Raw genomic sequence first — 14947 nt, 5'->3', positions numbered from 1 at the left:
ATTGAGGTTTTGGTATAAGAATAAAAGTGACTAGGCATATATTTTAACTTGTAAAAACTGGTTCCCGACTTATGAACCCATTGTCAATAACTTTTGTTAGGACTCGTGTAGTGGACTAAATAGCTGAGAACCGAGTTAATTTATTAGTTTTAATTAATGGTGTTACGCATACACTTAGAATGCAATCTGGGATCAGTATATTGGGAACCCGTGCGCTACGCCTATGAGCATTACCAATTTTTTCGAACGTTTTGCCTGTATGACCAGATGTTGCTATGTATTTTTCCAAATTAAGAAACCTCTGTCTAATAAATTTGTCCGCCCCTTTTGGTATGAACTAGCGTTTAAGCACGTCCCAGATTTCGAGGTGTTCCGCCCTCTAATAAAACCCCAATTATGTTATTAAAGTTAGTTACTCTGTGAGGCTAGACCTAGCAGTGTGTCGATGATGAACTCCTAGTTCGATACGCCTATGTGCCTTTACTATTAAATTTAGTATTTAAGTTTTGTAAAATGCAAAACCGGGGCCTTTTTCTCATGGCTTTTGGACTCGGTACTTTGCACGTTACTCGAACACTTACTCGTACGCGAATATTTTGTTCCCGACACTTTCACAAGTTTAATTAGCATACCAGCTAATTTATCATTAAAAGTTGTCATTCGTAAAGTTTCTAGTTGTTAACCTGCGCGAAATTTTTGATGATAAATAAATCTTAGTTACGGTTAAAAAGGTCGTTGGTTTCTTTTATTTGCACGAACACGAAGCCTCTGAGACCGCGAACTCAGAGTTCGCAATCATCTAGTCCGCTACTACAACAAACAACATTCTCTGGACATCTTAATCCCTGTTTCCGCATTCCATACCGCGGTAATTTCTCGTAACGTAGCTCTTCTTTGGCCCTTACACCCCTCGACAAGTCCTCTTTGTTCCCTTTTTCTGACTCTGTCGACGCCGGCACTTTTACCGCAAATGCCGATATTTACGGTTTCTCCAAAAACTATTACGTTCCGAATGGTAAGTTTTAACGTATACTGCGTGACTTAAAAAATAGAACACCCCGTACAAATGATTTTATGTAAATAATTTTTGGTGTACCCGTTGGTACATGGGAACGTAAAAAATGATTAAACTTTCAGCCATATTTATCGATGTATTTACGAGTTATCAGGAATGTCAGGTATTTCTTTTTTACCATAAAAACTACAATAAAATATCAACAAAATATGATCGCAAAATATCATTTATTGGTGTATAGTGCTCTTGTAAAGTGCTTTTAGATTAATCAAATATTTCTAGACGCAGAATGCAGCGAAATTTTCATCAATTGAACAAGTTGGAGAGAGGTCAAACAGTGGGTCCACGAGAGGCTACTCGGTCATTTAGGGAAATCGCCACTAGATTGATCCGCAGTACAAACACTATAGTGAGATGGTGTCAGACACGGTTCCAAGAAGAACAAACAGGCAAAATGAGAGGTACTGGACAATCCCGAAGAATTATAGAACGTCAAGATAGCCGCCTTCGAATTATGGCCCTAAGAGAGAGGTTCATCTCGTCGAGGACGCTGGCGGTCCAGTAATTTGCTGAGTATGGAGGACTCATTGAGATACGAACCATTTATCGCCGGACAAGAAGCTATGGACTGACTTTCTACCGTCTCCATCTTGTGTTACCCCCTTCACTTTGAATCATCGTCAAAGTCTACTGCAGTGGTGCACAGAACGGATATATTGGAATCCGGAATGGGACAATATCGTATTTAATGCCGATCCAGATTCTGTTTGGATATGCATGATGGTTGTGTAAGAGTAAGACGAAAACGTGGTGTAAGACGGAATCTTCAGCTTACGATACAGAAACACGTCTATCAGACGGTTGGGGTATTAGTTTGGGTTGCTATTGCTCATGATAGCAGGTCACCTTTACTTTTCATTAAAGGCAGTATGACAGCCCAACGATACATCCAAGAAGTAGTGAAACCTCATCTAATGTCTTATCTGGAAACTCTTGTCAATCCAGTTTTCCAGCAAGGTAATGCACGACCACATGTAGCTAGACTGACTATGAACTTCTTTCGACTAAATTCAATTAATTTGCTACTTTGGCCGCCTCGATCTCCAGACCTCTCACCGATTGAAGATGTATGGGATATTGTAGGTAGCAGGTTGCATAGTTTACCCCATCCCCCACCAACCCTGGCGGGGCTATGTCGTGCTGTCTAATTAGCTTGGAATTAAATCCCTTAAGAGAACATCAATCACCCCGTTAAATTCACGTCTAGATGTGAACAGGAATGTATAAGACACCGCGGAGGACTGACATTTTTTTTTTGGTTTTTAACAATTAAATTTGTTCAATTTTTGAATAAAGTATTTATTTCAGCGTATTAAACATGCATACCAAAAATTATTTAAATAAAACCTTTATGAAGGGGTGTTCTCTTTACGATGTCACGCAGCATATTTAGTTATTCTGCTATGGCTTTCATGAATTTTCCTCCAGCGTATTGTTGAATAATAATTTGGCGTAATTTTTAGGGAGCTGCTAAGCTACGAAGCATCATAAAAACCATACGTAAAAACGTTAATTTTCCAAGAAAACGTCCCTAACACTAACATGTACGAAAAATTTCAACAAACAGCGACCGTCATTTCCATGACATGCTTAATTTTTTTAATTAAACTATCGAGCCCGAACATCTAGTTACCAACAAATTAGGGAAAATTTGATTGTTATTTTTGCAAATATTAACGCAAAATGAATTATTTGCAGGAGCTGCCTCCAAATGCCATGTCAAATACTTGTATAATGTAATGTATATCGAAAAATGTTTTTATTTAACATTCGAGTTGAATTATTTGCAATTATTTAGAAAATAACTGCCAGTCCGAACATATATTTGATAGAGAGGTAGAAAATAATTTCTGAAAATATACCTTTATGTGCTGTGTAATTTCGCCGAAAAAAAAATTTCGAGCTTTATCGGTATAGGTGCTACGGAAGTCTGATGCACTATTGCAGGACCCTGTATATGTGTAGCAACCCGCCATTCGTACTAATTTATTATCTTTCTAATTCTGTCAGATTGCCAATTCATTTCTATGTTCTATTTTCTCGAATGAAAAAGTTTGTTGCGATCTGAAAAATAGTATAAAAATCGGGGCAAAATTTGAAAAATCCTGATTAATGAACCAGTGAATATAACTAATATTTCTCTAGTTTACTAAAATTCAGTTCCCCTAGCTACTATTTTCTTCCGCTTTTCGGTAGGAAAATGCTAAGTGAAAAATTCAATTCATCGATCCGGGATGTGAATTCTAATCTTCTTGTTTTCTTGATTCGCTTCTTTATCCCACAAGCAAAATGATAAGTAAAATTCCGAGACCTCCTAAAGTCGACAAGGAACGTTCGAACTGTTATTGCTTTTGGAAATCAGATATTCACGAGTCGACCTGTGTCTATCCACCGTTCGGCATAAATCGAACCAAAGAAAAGTAGGTTTCCATTTAGACCGGAATACATCACTTTGAATAATTTTGGAAAGGTTTTTCCTAACGATGTTTACGTTCCGAAAGACTGGCATATGAAGCCTAAGTCTGCTAGCTATTACTTGCCTTTGTAGAGTAATAACTATAAGTAGAGGTTATTAGAGTGGTGATATCGCGCACTATTCTTAGTTAAAACTAACTGAGAATAACGTTGGCTCGTTAGTAAGGGTTTAAATGAAGACCCTTGTTAGCCTTGCGGTGACAAGCCTGTCACCGTCTTCAAGACATGAAAAATTACTAAAAAAACAGAAAATAACGCATCAAAAATGTATGAATTTGTGCATGTAGAACGTGTGAAACACTCTGTTTTTTCAGTTCAATTTTCCCTAATGGCAAAATCGTAAAACACCAACTTTTTGCACATTTTTTTTTACCCGATAGTAACATCGACCATTTATCTCAAATCGGCATTCGTAGTGAACACTTTAGTTATCGTATGATGAAATCATTGCTCAACGGTTGCGACGATTATTTATTTACAAACCATACACTTTAGTTCTGTTATTTCTCTTTTCTCTAATTTTTTCTAAAATTCTCGTCGACAAATTTATCACCTTGATGTTAACAAAGGATTTTTTTCGTCCCAGTCCGAGTTATCTTTTTTTACTTTTGATTAAAGGATCGCTGAGGGCTTTTCTTTCATCTCGAACTTCTTAACGTCAACTTTTTCAACGGGAAGAAGACTTCCTTGCATGAAATCTTTTTATTGAAAAGAAATCCAGGTAACGTGGCCTGGAACATTTAAATTTCCGGCGTGCTAATGCTACAGTACTGTTCTCTGGATTTAGGCTTCAACCAAGGTCCGCAATTAATCACGAATATCCAATATGTGCTCCCTTAAAATTAGTCTATATTTTGATTAATATTTAACATAAAAAACTTTCATATTTCATTACAAGCAGAATTTTCCATGTACCCTTTTGTGTATTTTAACAATTTGCGTAGCAGCAATTTTCCACACAAAAATATTACATGTTGCTGAGTAATTATTCTACGTCACGCAGATACTTTGCTTTCAAATTAAATCGAATTTACATGAGGCTAATTTTCCTGATGCAATGGCAGCCTTGCCAAACCACCGATGCCTTATTTTGTTCCTTGTTATATTCCGGTTACAACTTATCAGCATTTGCTGAGGTTCTCAGACATTTAGTTGAATGAAATCCGAAAATAGCTGCTTCATGAAATATTTCTGGATTAAACCTTTAAGGTTAATTCACCTTGAAATCGACGACAATAACTGCTCGACAATAGTATCGAAACCTACGTATAAAACCCTCCCTTGATTGCAAATTTTTAAATCACATGGGGAAAGTTCCTTAATGATTCCGAAATCCCATAATGACTATTCTTGTTTTCAATTACACATAAATGCAACGTAGCAGAAAACGACACACAGTATTATAGGAATCGATGGGTTACAAACCTCTCCGGGCCTCAAGGGAGCAACTGATACTGATTTATGTCTTAGAAACGCCATTTTGCTAAGTACAAGTTTTGTATTGTGAGATTGCCCCATCGAAATGTCTTATCGAAGTCAGTCAGAATGCGAATGTAACGAGTATAATGAGAAACAATTCATTTTAGCAGTGGAAGCTCAATTATTTTGTACAGCACCTATGAAGAAAATTCCTCAACTGACCGTTATTGTTAACTTATCTGAACGTGGACTGCGGTAAGTCGAGCGAAACAACTTTTTAGATACTCTCAGAATGCAAAAAATTATTTATACAGGGTGCTTTTTTAGGTGTGCCTACTATTGCTATCTCAAAATCGGCGAGAGTTACAGGGGGTGATAGCGAAAAGAAGGATTTGGAATTTGCACAAGAATAAGACACCGACCTAGAGCCTACATGGTACACCAGTGGCTTTGCAAATGTGTAATGGATGCGGTTTGGGTAAATATTTTGTCGAGTACCGAAAAATAAATTTTTCTTTTCAGTATTGGTTTTGCCGCATAGATTTATTTGACAATTCACATCGGTTCTTTCAAAAAAGTACAAAAGGTACCCCAATAGCTGGGTGACCCTACATAAAATCCAGAGGTGCAGCCAATTGTTTCCTGCCACAATTGGCTAATTGGTGGAGTGTTCAGTATGGATATATAAGGAATCTTCAGACACCTATTGTCTTTTCTCGCCATTATTTCACATTCGTTCATGTAATGTCTCTCTGGCCCCTTCGAATTTTTGGTCTCTCGATCGGAGCAACTTCCAACAACACAACTGCAAACGTAAGCAAGGCTTATTGAATTAACCAGCGCGGAAAGGAATACTTTGCCGCACACTGATTGCAGTTGCACGATCGATGCGAAACGCAGTTCCACCTTTTGAATGTCGTGTGCTAACAGTGTCGTCCGCATGTCTGTCAACGTCAATTCCCATACTGCACACAAACATTTATTGACACATGCCATTTTGTTAGGCGGGCCGTCAATCTTTTTGCCACGCACAGTAAAGTGCCACTCTCATTTGTTAGGTGCGTGCGACAAAGTCGTTTTTGCCACACGGCCGTAGTAAAAATGATTACTATTTTGGCAAAATCACTGCCATCTGTTTCTGCAGTCATTTAACCCAAATATTTGTGACGTGCGTGACAACCGCCACGAACGGCCTCGCAAATCTCACCCCGTGCTAGATTAACTTACCAGTTTTCGGTTTACTCTTGAGTGATGTTTATTAAACAATGGTATTAACCCTCCTCCCCCCCCCCCCCCCCCCAAGTCGTCTCCCTCAATCATCCCGCAAGGGTGGCTTTTTCGTGTCGAGGCCCGGTTCTATTTTTAAACACCACTTTCAAAATTCTATGAATAATAACGTTGTGGTGCTTGTAACGTTTCAAAGTGAGCTGCAGAACTTTAGATTGATTGTCAACCGACATAATGCTTATTTTTACCAAAGTATAAATGTGTAAATCAATATTTTTTGTTTATGCCGCCAGCGCTTTTTATGTGCGTCGGGTGAAGGGCTGGCTCGATCATTAACTTCAAACGTCTATTTGGGGGGTGGTTGTGTTATTTAGAACCCTGGAGCCACATAAATAACTTTTAGCGGCCGTTTTTTGGTAGGTCGATTCTTGAAAGAGAGGGACGTTGCCAAAGTCGAACTGATTGTACGCATATAATTATCGACTTCAATTTATTAAAGACAAAGTCTGAAACTATTTTTAGCCAAGAATATACTCCAGAACTCAATAAAATGCCGTTGTAAATTTGGCACTTGGCATCGGCAAAACCTTTCTATTTGAAGTAGTAGTGTAAACAACTTCACAAACAATAGATTTGGGGCCAGGTTGTTTCAGTGCAAAACGTGATACTTATTTGTTTAACTTAGTTTCAAGTTTGGCCATAAATTTCCGGCTATATGTTCAAATGTGCAATTTTTAAGCTTAAAAAAAAATCACTTTAATATTTCAAACGCGAGAGGTTCTTTCTGTGCTCTGCAGTGTGTTGAAAAATGAATCAGCAAAATTACTACATCAGGACTACTTGGGGGAGTATGTCTTCTTATCGGGTAATAAAGGCCATCAGGCTTGTTCTTTTAATATAAGTATACTTTCACACATATACGTGAAACCACTGCCAAAAGGGAGAAGAGAGAATTGATTAATCTGCCTTTTTATGTCGCAGCGAGAGGTGGTGTAATCTAATAAAGTTACGAAAAATTTATGAGAGAGAAAAAGCACACTTACCCGTTATTATATGAGGTCAACAAGGACAATTTTTAAAAGTAATGTGTAAAATTGCTAAAAATCACGCAGCTTGTTGCGCAGGGACACCATGTATACGTTTTTATCGCTATTGGACGTTTTTGGCCCTTAGAGACGAGCTAAAATAATTTGAAATAACCGTTTTTTTTTTTTAACATTGAACCCTGATACGGTCGAGTATTGTGGATTATGAGTGTGCGTGTATTGCTATGTACTCGTATCGGACATATGGGACATATTTCTCGTTATGCAATTATGTAACAAACAAATTCAAAAGTCAAAGGTAAATTGGTAAACGAAAATATTAAAAAAAAAGGGCATAAGTAAATAATATTGAACATGAAATTTTCGAGAACGAAATATCGGACGAGCTGCACTTCTGGTATATAGTCAGACTGCACCTACATGGGCTTCTTTTTAAAGAAGGAATATCCAAATATCTGGCGAGGTTTTTTCCAGAATCCCTTTGATGTAAAATGGTTTAGAGTATCAGAATTTTTAAGAACATTAAAGGTATCGCCACTGATATAAAAAGTTATGTCGGTTTTTTTGTAGTACGGTAAGACACAGGTGGTGCTTTGACGATCGGGTACCTTGTCGGAGATATTTTAAATAAATTTATCATACCTGAAAACCTTTTAAGAGGAATGTCAAGGCTACCAATTAAAAACTGCGAGATTCGTTCTCAGTTTACAGAATAAAAAAATACATTCCGATGTCCTGCACAATGAAAACAAGCAGCTTTTTTATAGGGCAAGTTTAGCTGAACTTTTTACTCGTCAACATTCAATACTCATTTGTACCATTTTTTCTGAGACATTCTGTATATATCCCATTAGCCACGTGCTTCTATACAGGTACCTATATCCATAAATTATTGCCTCACACCTCATTTTTATTAAACTGAAACTGAAATTTAAGCTTCTGATTTGAAGCATATTTCATCATTTATTTACCATCTACGTTTGAACTATAGGTGCAGTTTAACGATATACAACGGCGGTATACAGGACGTATCCTATGATTATAGACCTCTATCCGTATCTCGAAAACTGGACTAGCAAAAAGTTCAAATTTTGGTATCATACCAAAGTGGAGGTGATCTATTGATTGGAAATATTTTCACGAAAGTACCACTGCCAGTTATACTGAGTATGAATGTCGAGTAGCTTATTTTAAATGGAACACTCTGTATATTACGTAAAATTTTGATTCTGCGCAACACTATGAACGCTTTTCAATATTATTGTATTTTTAATATTGATTGTTTAAATTATGCTTTAATGTTGTTACTTGAAATTTTCTAGTATTAACCTTTTTCAACTCTTATTTGGTCGTCAACAATAGGCTGGTCTCGTGCGTTAGGTTTTTGACAGATTCGTTAATTTCAAAATTGTCTATCGTGCGTTTGAGGACTTTTCGTGATGGCTTCGTTTTTTCTGGATATCGAATACCAAATGTAGGACACCTTCTGGCTAATACTTTGTTACATTCATCATAACTAATAAAAAATTGAGAAAACCTTCGTTTGCATAATTTACGGGTGCCGTCGTGGTTAAAGTAGAGTACTGAACACTAACAAGGTTTTTTTTTTTTAATAAAATGAAAACTGTTGCGTTCAAATATAGACAATGGAATTATAAGTACTACTTATTCTTCATGTTAAACATGTATTCGTGCAAAAAAATTTCGGCTTCCATTTTAAACGCCCTGTGTGAAGAAGCAAGATCTAACTCATCTGAGCCAAGGGCAGTAAAGCATTTTGTACAAGAGCGCGCTTCTATTGCGAACTACATTTAATGGCTGCAACTCTCGTTTTTTTTTTGAAAATTATAAATATCTTAAAAACCTTCGAATTTAGACATTTAGATTGGTTCCGCAGAAACAAAATTTGATATAATAGACAGGGTGCTCGATTTAAAATAAGCGAGTCGACATTCATTTTCGACATAGCCGAAAATGGAATTTTCATCTAAATATCGTTAATCAACGGATCACCTTTACGCGAGTATGATGGCCGAATTTCAACTTTTTCTTGTCATAGTTTGCCAGATACGGATAACGGCGCGTATTACAGTGCACATGCTCGTTAGGACTTTTTATGGTAAAATTTTTTGTGCCTCTATCCATTAACGAGATCGTAATATTTTAAGCTCTCGATTAAAAATCCTCCGAATACAACCGGATATTTTAACGATGTTGCGAAAACTTAAGTGCCTTGACATAATTTAGAACTTTCAGCCGCGCTTTATTGCTTCAAATAAGTTGTTATACCTCGGTTGTGGTTATTTATGAAAATCTCATTAAATACCTTTTCCAATTTTAACAACATCGAAATTTTAAGTTGGCCGAGCGCTAAATTTGTGAGGGTTAAGTTGATAAATGAATGAAAAATAAGAATTCTTACCTTAATATTTCTCCCACAATTTCAACGTCTCTTTCAGCAGTACTAATTGGCAATTTATTTTAAAAATCAATTTCAATTTATTCCCCCTACATTAGCCAGGAGCAGTATTGTCGGATAAACGAATTCAAATAACGTGCTTCGCATTCTACATTGAAATGTAGATGATGACTCGTCATCAATCCATCTTATTTATTAGCCATTATTCAATTTTTCTACTGCCATTCTCCGAAATGGTAAGGCAATGATCGATTATTCATTTGGGTAGTTTATACGTACGACCATCTACAGCTATGCAGGCTGGGTTAATATTATATAAAGATTATGTGTGCATAACTTACAATTCCGCACGAATACATGTGGCAGGAAAATCGATGCCTGTTTCAAAATTAACTGCATACAGTGCATGGACGTGCCCTTTTCCTATGCCCTAAGCTATTAACTTGTTCCCTTCATCTTTAAGAGCATTATTTGTGCTTTAATCAGTTTGGGAGGAAAGATTTAATATTTAAATGCCTCTAGAGGACATCGTTATTTGAATTTTCTGGATAATATTCGCTGACATGTCCCGCTATTACAAGGCGATGGACTGTAAGACATACTCGATTCTCGTTTTATTATTGCGAAGAAGAGCGTCTTGTTTTGGGAATAAATGGCTTTAGTATGTTAATAAAAGAGAAAATGTCTCAAACGTAGAGGTGGCGTGTTTAAGAAAATTTACGTTCAAAAAGCTTGGGAGCTTTGAAGCCTGTAGCGCAAGACTTTCTTGTTTCTACTTTTAGACAATTTTCCAACATAAAACTGCGTGGGGCTTTAAGGATTAATCTTTTAATTTAAAAAAGAAACTGAAGGTTCCAAATTCAATTAATTTAGCAGAAAATATTATTTTCTTCTTAGCGGACCGGAGGAAAACACGAAATTTGTTATTTTAGCCAGTTTGTCTTTAATTCCTTTTAGCTATAGCGCCAGTTTTAGTAGCTGGATGAACTTGGGGAATCTCTTCCTTGTTAAGAGATTTATGATTTCACCATTAAAGTGTCTCTAATGTTGGGACGGAACTATTTAGAACTCCGGGGTAATCCTTGCTTTAGGATCGTTACGTAAGTTTCTCATAGAAACTATAATATGGCCTACACTGCCGAAGTGAAATATTTTAGTCCAACACTGAACAATTTGAAAAAAATAATTCCCGGTGTAACATTCCTGAAAGTTTCATTACAGAATCGTCTTTGACTTTTTTTTTAATCGAAAACCTGTTTATTAGGCAGCTCCACTAGAAGTCTCAATACTTAAAACTCCTTTCATTTGTATTTTCTCATGAAAGACGAGACTACATGCCTACGGCGCTGCGTTTTCATGTATGTGTTTGTCGACCCATAATTTTTACTATTCATGAGACGTTCTTGAGGGTTATTGAATTTGAACTTCACCGTTGCGAATGGTTCAGTTGATTGGTATTGAATTTTCCAAAGATTGGAAAATTTTCTCATCCTCAAACCCACGAGATGTGGCAAATTCGTGGGCTCAATTACAATTTTTCAGAACTAGCCATTCGGTGAGATTTGGTAACTGCGCTGTCTCATTCCTAGATTGCAGCTCTAGCACGTCACTGTTTTTCAACCACTCAGGCTACAAATGATTCAGTATATCAGAACTGAAGAGTTTTCAAATCTGAAGTTAATTGATGTAATTTCGATGCCTACATTGCCTTTCAGTGGTAACGTCCTGGATAATAATATTCTTGTGAATCTTCCATTTCGATGAGGCGTGGCAAGTGTGCAAGTGTACATTCCTAAATTCTCCTTTTTTGCCTTTAAGAGCCGATCCACTACACAATTGTACCTTTATCACTTATATATATTGCACATGGTGTCGCAAAATACGTGGACAATCTCTTAGATTTATAAAGAATACATCAAAAGAATAAGACAAGTTTCTCTAAAAGTTTTTCCCTACAGACCCGCTCTACGGAGATACTAGCTCCTAAATCGTGCCTTTGAGAATTAAATTTTTTGAATAAGTTGTTATCACTTAGTGTAATTAAATAATTTTTTAGTTTAATGGGTGTTAGAGAGGGTTAATTAAAACTGTATTATTTGAGCACATATTGCTTGCTTAGTTTACCAATAATGGACTAGCTTCAACACAAAAATAATAATTTGTCTACACCCTGTATCAATAAAGGCATTAAAATATTTTTTTTAAACAGCCTTTACCTAGGACTGAAAAAAAATTATGGTTGGTTGTCATAGAAAAAATGAATCGTTTTGAGAGAAAACAACAATTTTTACCTAATATGGTTTGTATGCTAGCGCTAGTTAGTAATTTACAATTCCTTTAAATTTAGCAATAATTTTTGTAAGACAATAGGGAAAGCTTATTGGACACAGTTGTTTTCCATTGTGAGAACATAAGAAACAATTTTGGAGCATTGTGGAAAGTCTAACAATCTTCAATTCTTAGAGCCAGGGAACGTATAGGATGAGGATCCCGCATAGAACCAACAAACAACTTTCTTTTATAAAAACCATATTCGGTACAAATTGTTTTTTTTCGAAAACTGTTTATTTTTGCGATAGTAAGCAAGAATTACTTGTTTATAATGTAAGATAGAGGATACTTTAAAAAGTTATTTTAATGTCTTTATTTACACAAGGTGGGGTAAAGCTATTTTTTTGTATTAAAACTGGTCCGTCCCTGGCAAATTAAACAAATTAAATATGTTTAAATGGTATAATTTTAAGGAAACCCTCTTAACGTGCATCATACTAAAAAAAAATGTAATACACTAAGTACCTTAAAACTTATTTAAGAAAAATTGATCTTCAGCGGCGTTCTTTAGGAGCTTCCATCTCCGTAGGGAGGGCCTGTAGGAAAAAAATTTATAGGAACTTGTCATACTATTTTGATATATCCTCTATAAATCCGAGAGATTGCACACATATTCTAAAACATCCTGTATATTCTACTGTTAGAAGAAGAAATAAATTTAAATATATTTTCATTGTCAAGTCAGTTTACACCATCTGTAGAATCTCTTAAATTTTCGTCGTCTATTAGTCCCCAAATTTCTTTGAAATTATGTAAAAATATAGCCCAGAGTCTGCGTTTTGTGAAACTCAAAGTACCAGTTTAATTAATGTTAATGCAAAGTGGCGGTAGGTAGGATTCAGGTTAATTTAGATAAAAGAATCCGTCGACCATGAAAGATGAAGACAATTGGGAAAAATACATTGCAGGATTTACCTCTTTTCAAAACTCTGAAGGACAATGCTAGGTATTCATAGCCAAATCGAACCTCACTGACCATAGATAAAATGAACCCCCCTCATTAAAATACTATCAGTTCCTTGTAAATTTAATCCAAGGAGCTTTTTATCCTGGACACTGGCCAAAATGGATTGCAAAACAGGTTTACGTACCTACTTATTTATTATCATGTCAATGTCTTGAATTTTATTGAACAATTCCAGCAGGTACGTAAATAATTTCAATACACATTTGCATGCCGACTTTTGTTCCAGTTTTTTGGAAGGCAATCAGGTACAATACCAGCACTGAAAAGCTCTCTTTGGAACAGATATGTCACTACGGTTCAAATGCAATGCTCAGTAGTGTAACAAACACATCAGGAAGTTTATTTCGTTTCGTAATTAAACAAACCTATTAAAGTTGTTTCGGCACACGTATTTATTAGTCCACGTTTAACAACAACCTTAAACAATGGATTTTGGATCAAAAATATCTTTTCGCAGAAGATCGCAAAAGCAGTATTATGCCGAAAATTGACTGAGATTATTTACTGATACATCCCTTATGAAAAGGTTTTGGGGGTGGGTATTGAACGTAATCAAATTTACATGCTACTGGGGACTCAATTTGCTCTATAACTTTGAGCGCGCCTCTGCTAGATTAGGTTGTAAAAGTTTGCGCCGTCCTCTTCATATTGAGTTGGAAAGTTTGAAACAATTTTCTAAATTAACTTCACGATTTGCGTAATTTTGGTAAAGTGTGTTGAAATGAATGGTGTTATCGAAATGAGGTAATGACCAGGAAAGGGTTTAGGTATTGGTTTTCCTTCGAGCGAATATGATTGCCCTGATTTGTGACTGTTAGAAGCTTTCTTAGTTTATGTTGCAGATCGAAGTTTGTCTTGAAATAAGACCATTCTTCTATATGGTAGGATTTTTGTCTCTTATAACTGTTAAAATGCCAAAAACAAGGCAAAACAGGATGTGTCAGCTTCTTCAACATGTCAAATTACCTCAACCTTTCAAATTTCGTGATATTAACTGCTACTACTGCCAAAAAAAAATCTTTCCATAGCTTATCCTTTAAGAGCTGTTGCTCTTCTGGAAGGTATATTTGGGCATATGTTTATAAGCATTTTGTTCTTATTTTTGACCATATAATTCACAATTTCTTTTTGGGATACTAACTTCCGGAGACTCTGTATAATTTTTAACGAACGACTTCTTGTTTCCCTTTTGTGTCAAGATTTTAAGGACATCCACAATTTGAGTGCTGACCTATAGTTTCCATAAAAGATTTTTGATTATGGAGCAAACTCCAAACATTTCCAAAATTTTAAAAATAATTAAGCAGATAACTATACGAAGAAGGTGCTTTGAGACTAATCACATTTTCACCTCTGAATTGTAAGTAATGACGGATTAGTGCCATAAATTTTAATAGCTACAATTTTTACTATCTCACAATACCTTTTTTGCGAGGGAATATATCGGGTAGATATTCATAAATGCCACGTAGGCTTTAACAATATTCCATGCAAAATCATGAGGTAAAAATACCAACATTACCATCACAATCTAAAGTAGGGTATACATAATTTAGAACGCGGTCAATATTTCCAAGATAAAATTGCTAGGCATGCCTTCATTCTAGAGAAGTTTAAAGACGTCGGGCGCCTCGGTGGCGCCCGACGCCCCTTATTTCCTTTTTTCCAACTTTCGCAAAGTGGTAAGTATGTAAGGATCTCTGATTTCTTTCTAAATATTTTATATAAGTCGTATAAACTTCGTGATATGGTCAGGGATTAATCGTCCACGCATCAAATTAGGTGTCCAGATTGTTGGAGGACTATAAATCTCTCTCTAGATTTGTCTTTGTGGTTAAATAATTAATAACTACACAAATTAGCAGATTAGTTTAATTAAATTTTAAATTCATCAAGCTAGGGTCAATAGATTCACATAGATATTAATTCACCTTAACAGAGTTATTGAGTTGGGTAATTAATAACCCAAGCCATCGATCCAGATTGTT

The 14947-nt window shown here is 35.9% G+C and overlaps 1 protein-coding gene across 15 annotated transcripts in view; it reads right to left on the bottom strand.

Annotated features, from left to right (window-relative positions):
* The window catches only part of pHCl-1 (pH-sensitive chloride channel 1), a 60851-nt gene that overhangs the window by 38727 nt on the left and 7177 nt on the right, over positions 1 to 14947 (bottom strand). The window contains exon 1 of one of the 15 annotated variants that reach the window (XM_066293932.1): positions 9665 to 9798. The exons of the other annotated variants lie outside the window; for them this stretch is intronic. The gene's annotated coding sequence lies outside the window, so the exon portion shown is untranslated. Of the gene's footprint in view, positions 1 to 9664; positions 9799 to 14947 lie in introns of those variants that run through there. 15 annotated transcript variants of the gene reach the window in all.

This window comes from Euwallacea fornicatus, chromosome 20, assembly GCF_040115645.1.
Source record: "Euwallacea fornicatus isolate EFF26 chromosome 20, ASM4011564v1, whole genome shotgun sequence".
NCBI lineage: Eukaryota > Metazoa > Arthropoda > Insecta > Coleoptera > Curculionidae > Euwallacea > Euwallacea fornicatus.
The sequence above is the reverse complement of the archived record's forward strand: the minus strand, read 5'-3'. Positions and strand labels throughout refer to the sequence as shown.